This window comes from Varroa destructor, unplaced genomic scaffold (genome assembly GCF_002443255.2).
Source record: "Varroa destructor unplaced genomic scaffold, Vdes_3.0 BEIS01000003.1, whole genome shotgun sequence".
Lineage (NCBI taxonomy): Eukaryota > Metazoa > Arthropoda > Arachnida > Mesostigmata > Varroidae > Varroa > Varroa destructor.
The window spans coordinates 7,223,959-7,234,067 of NW_019211456.1; the positions used below are offsets into that span (position 1 = coordinate 7,223,959).

Consider the following 10,109-nt stretch of genomic DNA (forward strand, 5'->3'; position numbering starts at 1 on the left):
CAACCAGCATATCATATACATATATGCTTTATAAATCGTATGTATAACGCGACAACAATTCTATTATTTACGCTATCATTTTTACGTTTAAAACTTTTACAGGCAGCCGTCTAAAAAGCACAGATTAAATTAGATTTTTTTTTACATCTTTTAAAAAACATAACACGTGAGCATAAGAGAAAAACATGACATAAAACGTATAACAGATGAGCCACGATGCCCTCGACGAGCATTAACGAGACGACGATTATCGCACCACGTACCCCTTGCTACGAGCGTGGAAGGCCAATGAACGCCTGGTATTTTTTCATTTATCGATGAACCATTCATTGGACTGAGAGGCTTTAGCAAAACATGCGAACTATAAAGGCAGCGGTTACAAAAAACACCAGCTAACAGTTTAAGGGCCTGATTCATAGCTTGGCTTATTAGGCTTCAACTGGCCTATAATGTAGATGGACACCTTTACCAACAGAACACATTATGGTTAAACTAACAGTTCTGTAAACAGGGCTAACAAGGTAGACCCAGTAATATATAAGCAACATGTCACAGGACGACGGTCAATCACGTGAATTATTCCGTAGAAATGTCGTATAGTGTGCTCGTTCGGCCGACGATAGCTCGGCATTCGCTCTCTATGTTTTCTTCAATGTTCTCGTCCTTGTTGTGTAGACCTATCTTTATTCAGATCTACGGATAGGTATTCTAAGGGCCCATTTTTGTTTCGGCAAAAAGCCGGTTTTTCTTCATTATAATAAAATAAACAGTTTCGTTCGACAATTTCCTTAAATCGAAATAGCGGTTGCTAATAGATGCTAACACATGGCTTCACTTATAGCTTGATAGTTTTTTCCTCCTCCTACCTGCAGCCATATATAAGTCAAGATTTTTTTTATCGATCAACTGATGCGGTAACGAATAGGTTTTGACCAGGTCCTAATCACAAAACAGTGTTGCTTATTAATGATCAGCACGGGAAGTCAGTAATACTATGTACGACGTAGAAACTCCCAAAAGTTTTCCAGGAAGTTGTCAAGATAGAGGTTAGCTTTTCTCGAAATCGGTCGAAGAGCGGCCTTCTCGTTCTGTACATCGGCATCGGCATCCCGAAAGCTTGCAACCAAATAAATAAAAAACGTTTGTTGATACTGAAAGTGAACGGAAACAAGCATCTTCATTCTAGTCACGATTGCACCTGTACAGGAACGACGCGCACGCTGAGAGGCCGAAGCCACCGCTGGACGCCAACATTCGATGTCTCTAGCGCATCTCCAAATGCAAGCGTTAAATTTTTCTGTTGGGTATCTTTATATAGATATAGATAAATATACATCAGTTAATTAGCCGTTTTCGATCAAATAACCATTGCTGATGAATAATATCCTTTACATACAGCATTTTTAGGGATGCTTATTGATATTTCTTGTATCTTAAATATCTGATTGTATACATCATCGGGCAGATCGGTAAGGCAAAGTAGCGCGAGATTAAATTCTGAAGATATTTTTGAGCTGATTTGCTCTGGAAATATATCTAGAGTCAATTTTCGTAGCAAATACGCTTCCATTAAACCTATTGAGAGAAGTCGATCCGTATTGATCTTGGGATCATCTTTGATATTTTTCAAAAATAGAAAGGAAACAACCTGTTGAGTATCGAAACGAGTATGCCATCACAATAGTTAATATCTAGCTCAAAGCTGTGACTCTTTTATAAGTAATAGTATTCAGTTAAATATCAAATATGCACAAAGGAAACAGGTATGAAAGTACGACAACTAATACTAATCTCGCTGATCCGCACTTTTACGAAGGAAACAGTAAAAAGATTTGCAAATATGTTACCAGCATTTGTAGTCGTGAAGGACGAATACTAGTGCTTTGCTACCAAGTTGATCCCTGAACGGTAAGCCCACGATGCAACCTACTCCAGTTTATATATTTTCATAATTTGATGGTTACCCCCTGTAGCTCTGCTTGACGTTTCCTTTATGCTAGGTCCTCGTCCTATGAGGTTACCGGATGAAAGATGGGCTGCTTAGACCTTCGACAGGCTTGATCTCTCAAAGTGTTAACTTCCTTAGTCGTCTGTTCGCCAACGCTCAGCTGAGTGTGGCGGCATTAAATTTGAGACTAGGTAAAATTGTCGTAAGGCTGCACTGATTGTATCTGTGGTCCTTATACATTTCACAAAGCACGATACAAAAACCAGTGGATTAATATGGCAACAGTGAAGGGCACTGAGGTATAGGTTTGAAGCTGTATGTGCTGGAGGCAGAATAGAGGTACACTGGTATACAGCACAAATTAACTTGGTTCTTACCATTATATATTATATTTTATACCATTATAGTGCTACAAAACATTGTGAGCTAGATTAAATAAATGATTATGGATAAAAGCATCAATGAACTGTTGCTTTGTCCCTCTTTCTTTATTATGTTTTTATGTCGAATATCTTCAAGAACCTTAGACAATAGAAAACGAACAAGGGCCAATGAAGACATCTAAAACTAGATAGTAAAATTGCAATCAAATCATATTCTTTTACTAAGAAAATGACGTTCTATCGTACACTTTTCAACGTACACGGAACATACATCAAGGCTTATCTTCGAAATAGGTCCAACAAGTGTCACAATTTCTATATGGTCTCCGCGTTCTATTACTCTATTACCTCCGTTCTGCGTGATATTGTCCTCACATTGCCATTTATAATCAATGCAAACTATAAATATTACAGAATAGATAGAGCTATCCATCGATTTCGACCGGGCATTTATTTTTCCAATGTGCATAACCTGAACTGTGTTCAAAACCCAAAAGCAACCTCCTACGTTTTGCACGCTACGTCACTCGGTATGGGGTGGTCTTCACAATAATAGCAGAGTTTGTCAATCGTCATTGTCAGCACTTATTATAAAATGCATCGCAGTCATAGAAAACCTAGAAAAAATTCACGAAAAATAAGCGATTAATTTCCGAATAATGTGACGGCCACGGGAAACTCGAGCGTTTGCAGATACAGACTCTATCATTTGAACCTTTTCGAAGGTCAAGAAAGATCTAACATTCTTACCGCTCAACGCAGTGTGCGACATTATCGAAAAGATTGAGCTGGGGTTCAATTATTTGATATCTACATTTTTTACCACAGTGCATCTTGCCCTGTGTGGTCATGCAGTAGGAGTAATTTAGCTTTGTTTACTAATTTAACAGATATTCAATGGATCGGTGCCCAACAAGCCGTACCGAACTCCTTCACCAAGCATACATCATAGAATATTACAACTGTACATTTTCGCCAATGTGACTAAAAAGGTCATTTTTTACTACGAGTTACATTTTGATGAAAACTAGGCTACTCATGGAACGCAAGGGAAAAGAGAAGCAAACATTTCTTTCGATTCCGGTAAAATCAGGCTTTTCACCATCTGTCATCCAATTTATCTACCTAATTTTATCGAAATAAATAAGAAGAAAATGTTTATGTATAGTCAAATTTAAACGCGAATAACTGTGTACTTCGAGATAAGTTGCTCCCAAGACTCGATTCCAAGCTTTTGCCAAACCCAAAACATCGCACCGTTCTAAAGGAAGGCCACTTTAAGACACGAGACCGACGTTTTTTCTATTTCATGCTGAATCACCGAACACATAATGCATTACATATTCACTGCAAGAACAAAACTAGAAGGGTGATAATTGATGTTTCAGCCTTTCGCGATACATGGGATCCTGACAAGATCAATTTTCGGAGCGTGACAGGTATGGCGAGCAAGGCCCAATTGTCCTCTCCAAGCATAACGTTACCCAAGAAGTTCTTGCCATCTTAATATATTCCTTAATCCTGGTACTCAGTTAACTTAAATGAAACTAACAATAAAAGTAACGCCTAGAACGACAATGATAGAGCCTCCTCGGTATATCGTCCAGTGTTAGTAAATTACAATTAAAGCAATTTTGCAAAAATGATCTTCGCTTTCTCGACAATAGGAAAGCTAACGTAAAATATATAACCATAGCACAAATGTAGAAAATATGGATAGGCAGTATGGAATGGGGCACGCTTGAAGATCCTTTCCATTACCGATAAGGAATTTGTAGCTGTATTTCAGCTAACCATTTGCTAGTCTCTAATTACTGAACTGTTCTCTATCTGACCAATTTGTATCTACAATATAAATACTTTGAATTACATGTATTTGCCTGTACCATTCTTCTTCATTAAGCTTACCTCCTATAGAAGCAATCAACGTTGTTGTCATATTTTCCATTCTGCGGGTGGGTCCAATGGCAGTGTGAAACTATTTGACTGAAATAAAGTGTGTGTATATAAAAATTTATATAAATTTTCGAGTACGCGCTAGCGAAAAGACGAAGACAATCATTGGGGGCTTTCTGTTTTCTGATTTACCCTCTCTCTGTTGCACGAAGGAAAATCGCCGCTGGTGAAATCGATTTATCATTGTCTGGAAATATGGTAGAAGAAAGGTGTTATTTCAGCCTTGGTCCACGATCTTTTTTAGTGATATAATTACAGGGGCATGAATCTGCGGAGATTTGGTAATGGCTTCTTGATAGACTCTGCTCTGTTGCGCTTTAGCGTTTTCGCTGGTGGCGTTGCCCTGCAATAATTAAAAAAAATAATACTAGAATATTGATGAGTGGTTGGTTGATACTTGTCAGACTGTCATTAGCAGATATCGAGAATCTGGGACGTGCACAGTGTGCAGGTAGTCGTGCGTATACACGGACACTGAAATGGCACAAAAGTAACTAGAATGATTATAATTGCCTAAACCATCGGCAGCGTGTACTTAGTTATGTAATAGAAAATCCATAAAGTAAAACTGAGTAAATAACCCGATAAGAAAAACCACAGTGGGTTCACTTGTCGAAATCAGGTGGCCATTCTATTTGAAACTAAAAAAGAAAAAAGGACTGATGACCTCTTCAATAAACGAAAATCTTCCCAATGAAGTCAAATTTCTAGCGACTCACCAAGATATCCGACCGCTTCTCCTGGAGACTGGGCCAATTCTTTGGCGTGTTTGCCTAGAGCTCATTAGTTAATTTGTGGGAACTTCTCTTCCGAAACATATATCATACGTGTAAGATCCAAAAGTAGCACATTATATATATATAATGTGCTACTTTTGTGCTATATATACACATATATATAGTGTGATCTGGATATCTAGGTTTCCTGAAAAATTCGAGCTCGATTTAATATAATCTGCACGAGCTCATCGGTGAGGACATCGATCGTTAGACGGCGCAGATGGTTTCGGCATGATCGATCAGTCGAGTGCACGCAATTCGCTCGCGCGCGTCCGAATAAATGTACAAATCGAGTTCCCGAAGAACACCCGACTTCTTAATACTGAAATCGAGAAACAGGCGGACACATCCTTTTGAGACTGTCTAGTTTTAACTTGGGATATGAGCTTCACTTACCAAATGTTCTTTCCATACTAACCTCTTAATGGAAACCATCCATTATGCGATACGGTTAGATGTAAATAGGTGCGCGTGCAAATAATTTCGACGGAATTAAATTTTATACCTGTAGCAAGCTAAAAAAACAAAGATGCAGGAACTCAAAGTATCCAAAAGGATCAAAAGGTGGAAAAATGCGGAAGCTTTTCCCAACGATCCAATAAGTAATCACAAATTTGAGCCGGAAAACGGTCGTTGATTTCTATATTAACCTAGGCGCAAAATGGCTTTTTAAGCCGTTTTGATCGATTTTCAGCAGTTTCGCCGTTTGTACTATTATGACTTATTACATCAACTTCAAATTACAGGAACTTGATTGGTTTATATACAACCTCTAATTTCTTGCTCACCAGCTAGTCACTATTCAGCTGAGCTGTCAGATCACTTCGTATTTTTAGAGAACGACATTACGAATGATAAAAGGGCACTGAATGGGGCCAACTACAGCCCCCAAACTACATGATGTATTGTTGCTGATGGCACAATTGTGCGCCAACGGTAGTCGAGTGGCAACAAACGAAAAGTGCGACCACATGATGAAAAACATATCTATTGGCCACCACTGGACCTCGACAGCTGATTTTCAAGGGGAACCTGGATCAGCTAAATTAGAGTGAGATGCATATTAAAAGTCCAATGGCGGAATGATCGACCAAGTATGCACGTACACGCACATACTGACCGCATCAAGCGAATACATATAGGAAGATCATTAACTAATACAACCCGACTATCGTACATGAGTTATCTAAAATGTAAGCGTAGGTTTCATCTTGGTATTTATATTTAGCGTCTAAAAAGTATTCGAATGGATAGTACATATATATATATATATATATGGCGGGTTCATGTGAGCATATGCAAGATGCTACATCTTTTGCTTTTCGCTAAGACTAATTCTTATATGGCACTAGACATTGTTTTCAATTACTTTTCGCTACCATATTTGCCCCGCAGTTCTTCATCAGTCAATCAGCCCAAGCAACTCATGATTTATAGAGCATGTCTCTACTAATAGAAGTTGATAGCAGTAATCTAAATCCCTGCACGTATAGGGCAGACGTCTATGATTTCATTGGTAAAGTTGAAAGCTTTTAACAACGGTATGGTATCTAAGTTATATACATGAAAGCCTTTACGAAGCGATGGCTTCTCTGTTAGCACTGAGCACTAAGCTCGTAGCTGTCAAGTTAGTTCAGCAACAAGAAAACCATAAAATAGAAAAAAAAAACAAACAAGAATAGCAAATCTATATGGGGTTACAAATATCCTTTGGAAGGTAGTAACTATCTGGAAATTTAAAGTTTTTAAATTGAATTAAATTTCTAACAAATTGCTTATAGTCGTCAGCCACAGAGAAACATCTGTCACGATGTAAAGAAATAAATGAAATTTTTTTTTCGACGGTAACACGAAAAGCTGCCACTTAATAGACTGCCCATCCTCGAGTTCAGAGACTATTCGATCTGGTCGAGCTATTAGTTCTGTATTTGTTTTGTTGTGAAGATGGTCGTTCTGGAATGTCCAATTAACGTATTTCCCTAGCAATAATGTTGTGTCTTCTCCTCATGATCTTCTGATCTACACTCAGCGTTTGCACTTAGAATGTCTATATATTGTGCGGATCTGCTTTTTATGGTTACCGATCTGTACTCGAGATGCTCGTTAGAGAGACAGGCGTTTGCCCGTAAAAAAAGATTGTATCCTATGTAAGTCATACCCATTTTATCTCGCTTATTCAATTAGATCTATAGATAGAGAAGAGTCTGTTGTAATTAATAATGTAATAAGAGTTATGCCTCGGTTTCCGGGGTTCTCGGGGGTAGACCCATAGACCTACTGATACCAGCAGCGTCATCTCATATACCTGAATATGGCTACGCATTTTCAGCTGATGTTTGAAATAACAGCGTGCTGGCCAGATAAACAACGCATCTTAACTTGACCTGTGAGTGTCCGTTGGCTATTGATTATTATAGTGCATCTAATAAAACCAGTTAGGGCATCAGTTGAACCAGCTAGAGTTTTAACAACAAGGACCAACTGTCAAGTATTCTGTTGCGAGGTACATTGCGTCGACAGACATTATTTTTAATATCAGAAACAATTTCAAAATGTCCGGTTATGGAGCATTTGACCGGTTTTACCAGTTGTAAAGTACGAATGGGTAACACGCCATACGTGGCTTGCCTTTCCCTTTTCAAATCATTTCCGATTTTGGCGGGATGCGTTTAAGAAACATTAAGTAGCTTAGATCAGTCCCAGCAGCTGAAGTTAGGCCCGTGACGACGTATGATAAAGCGGCACTACAGGCAAGGAGCAATCCACGTTAACGGTGATCGTCGGACACAACTTCCGCCTGTATTCCTCGTAAAGAGTCTGTGCGTCCATGTGTGTCAGCGTTATGGCTATTAAAGCGTTGGTCGCGAGAGTAGGAGGGAAGTAGTAGTATCGGAACACACAGCCAGAGGTAGCAACAGTGCAAGTACGGACGGGTCTGGGATACGAAGACTCTCTGAATCAACCATTCAAAACGAATCAGCTTCTACGTAAGTGAGTGTACGGAAGCGGCCGCTTCCCTGTTTCTATATGAAGAAGTCGATGGACAGGGAAACAAAAGACCGGCTGCTAGAATAAGCAATCGATCTACAAGAGAGAGAGAGAGAGAGGAGCAACAAAAATGGAAAAAACAACGACCATTATAACTTCGTTTATATCTACATAGCGTAAGAGTATCCAACGTCTGCGTGTGGCTGCGTATTTCATTTTACATGCGTCTTATTTGCATAACAATATCATTAAAAGACTGTGTGGATTTTATGAAAAAAGGCGCGAACCGTTCTGAAAAAAAGACATGGCCTCATTTTTCGTCCCTCGCATTACCTAAAATTATATCGGCAGGTCCCTGTCGATAAGGACAGCAGCTTAAAAGTTATCATGTTCATGTAGATTGATGACAACATCCCGCCGACATCATCGCAGACGTATTAGCTACCAAGATAATAGTGACTCTGCTGAGAAAAAGGACCATAAGCAGAATGCCAAAGGTGAGGAATAGGCAGAGTGTGGCATTGATGAAGAATGGGATTTGGAAGAGCGGTACGAAGAAGTTACCGGCTAAGATTGAGGCCCGCTGGACAGACCGACAATAGACTTCACTGAAGAGATTATTTGGTCGACAAAAACCACCGGAGGCTATGTTGCCGCCCGTGCCCACCTTCCCTCTCCTCAGCCCACTTACCTGCACAACAACAATAGGGTAGCACAACGGAATTATGTTTCGCCGCCATTTTGGTACTAAGAGAGGAAAACGTTGCTAAGAACAACATCGACGATCGAGACGAAAACAATAGCCATATGAAGTTCTATCGAACAAAATACTTAGATATTATGAAGGACAGGCAGTATACAAGGGCATCAATGTTTATTTGTCAAACGACAGATCGCTTCGGGCAGCAGCTTGCGTATTTGCATTTTGCGCTAATTAGTACCTCCTCCCCTGACGAACGACATGGTAGCACTACACTTTCTATTCATACAATTCTGTTGTACGCTATATGGCACGTCGTTTGTCACAACATACGGCTGCTTAAAATAGCAGTCTACAAACTTGTCACGCAGACAGGAATGTAATGATTAACTTTCACACACATAAGCCTTAGCACGACTAATGAAAATTTTCGTAGCTATGGAGAGTACACATACTTTGTCGCCCACCTTTCATACAAACACTCCTACGCTAGCGTTTGTTAAAAGTTTGCACGTGATATATCAGTGCAAGCTAATTCTTTCCATCCTAGCTAGGTAAGTGGGTCGAAGTGTCTAAACTGTCTTGCCAGGTAAGAGTGGGACCTTCGGTGTCATCATGGCCGTTGTTACTACACGATTATTGAAATTGTGGTCACTTAAGGTCAGCATTTTCGTTTGGCCTACTTAGCCTTTTCTAGCGAACGACAGCTACCGAACGAAAACAAGCCAGGACGGAATTCTTTCTGCCTATTTACGTTCTTGGTGTTTTTGGTACTAGTTGGCTAACAGTTAGTTCATGCCGCGATGAGTGTTTGCCTACCTCTGGTGACTATGATGATTTCATGACTTAATGCCAAAATCAGTTTTTGTAATACAGTATTCACACATGAAACCCAGCACAATCTTTCACGTAACCTCATAACTTGAACATTTTTCTGCGCCGGCTTTCTTACCGTTTCTATGGACGCTGTCATTTTCCGGCTCTTTCCTTGGCGTCAACGCTTTGTACGGGAAGTAGTCGCCCGTTTGTGAGGAACTTCCGCAAGCCGGACAGCTAAAAAATAGGGCTTATACTACAGTGGCAACGGAGTTGGTCCGATGCTTCCGCCTTTTCTCCTCTGTATGTAGTTGATTGTTGGGATATTGCCGCTGCTTGAGCTGCATTTGGCACAAAATTGCCGCACCATCAGAGGATATCATTGCATCGTCTATTGGCCTAGTAATCGACCACTGAGCAAGGGGTTTGTATTGTTGCTACACCGATAATACTAAACGTCTCATCCTACACTAAAATGCTGCATTCTACAATGTATCTCAATGTACCATCACAATCCTTCACGGTAGCAGTAGCGGTAC

General features: G+C 39.8%; 1 long non-coding RNA gene across 3 annotated transcripts; it reads right to left on the reverse strand.

The window, feature by feature from the left end:
* Positions 1–2,410: 2,410 nt before the first annotated feature.
* LOC111247607 (uncharacterized) lies at positions 2,411–6,091 on the reverse strand. 3 transcript variants are annotated; one of them, XR_015323371.1, is made up of 5 exons: positions 5,855–6,091; positions 5,485–5,581; positions 5,007–5,388; positions 4,240–4,761; positions 2,411–2,948 (listed from the first exon to the last, which is right to left on the reverse strand). It is a non-coding gene; the product is annotated as an uncharacterized LOC111247607 (long non-coding RNA). The 3 variants fall into 3 exon arrangements; XR_015323372.1 differs by lacking the exon at positions 5,485–5,581 and having other exon boundaries at positions 5,837–6,090; XR_002672177.2 differs by lacking the exon at positions 5,485–5,581 and having other exon boundaries at positions 5,855–6,089.
* Positions 6,092–10,109: the final 4,018 nt, after the last annotated feature.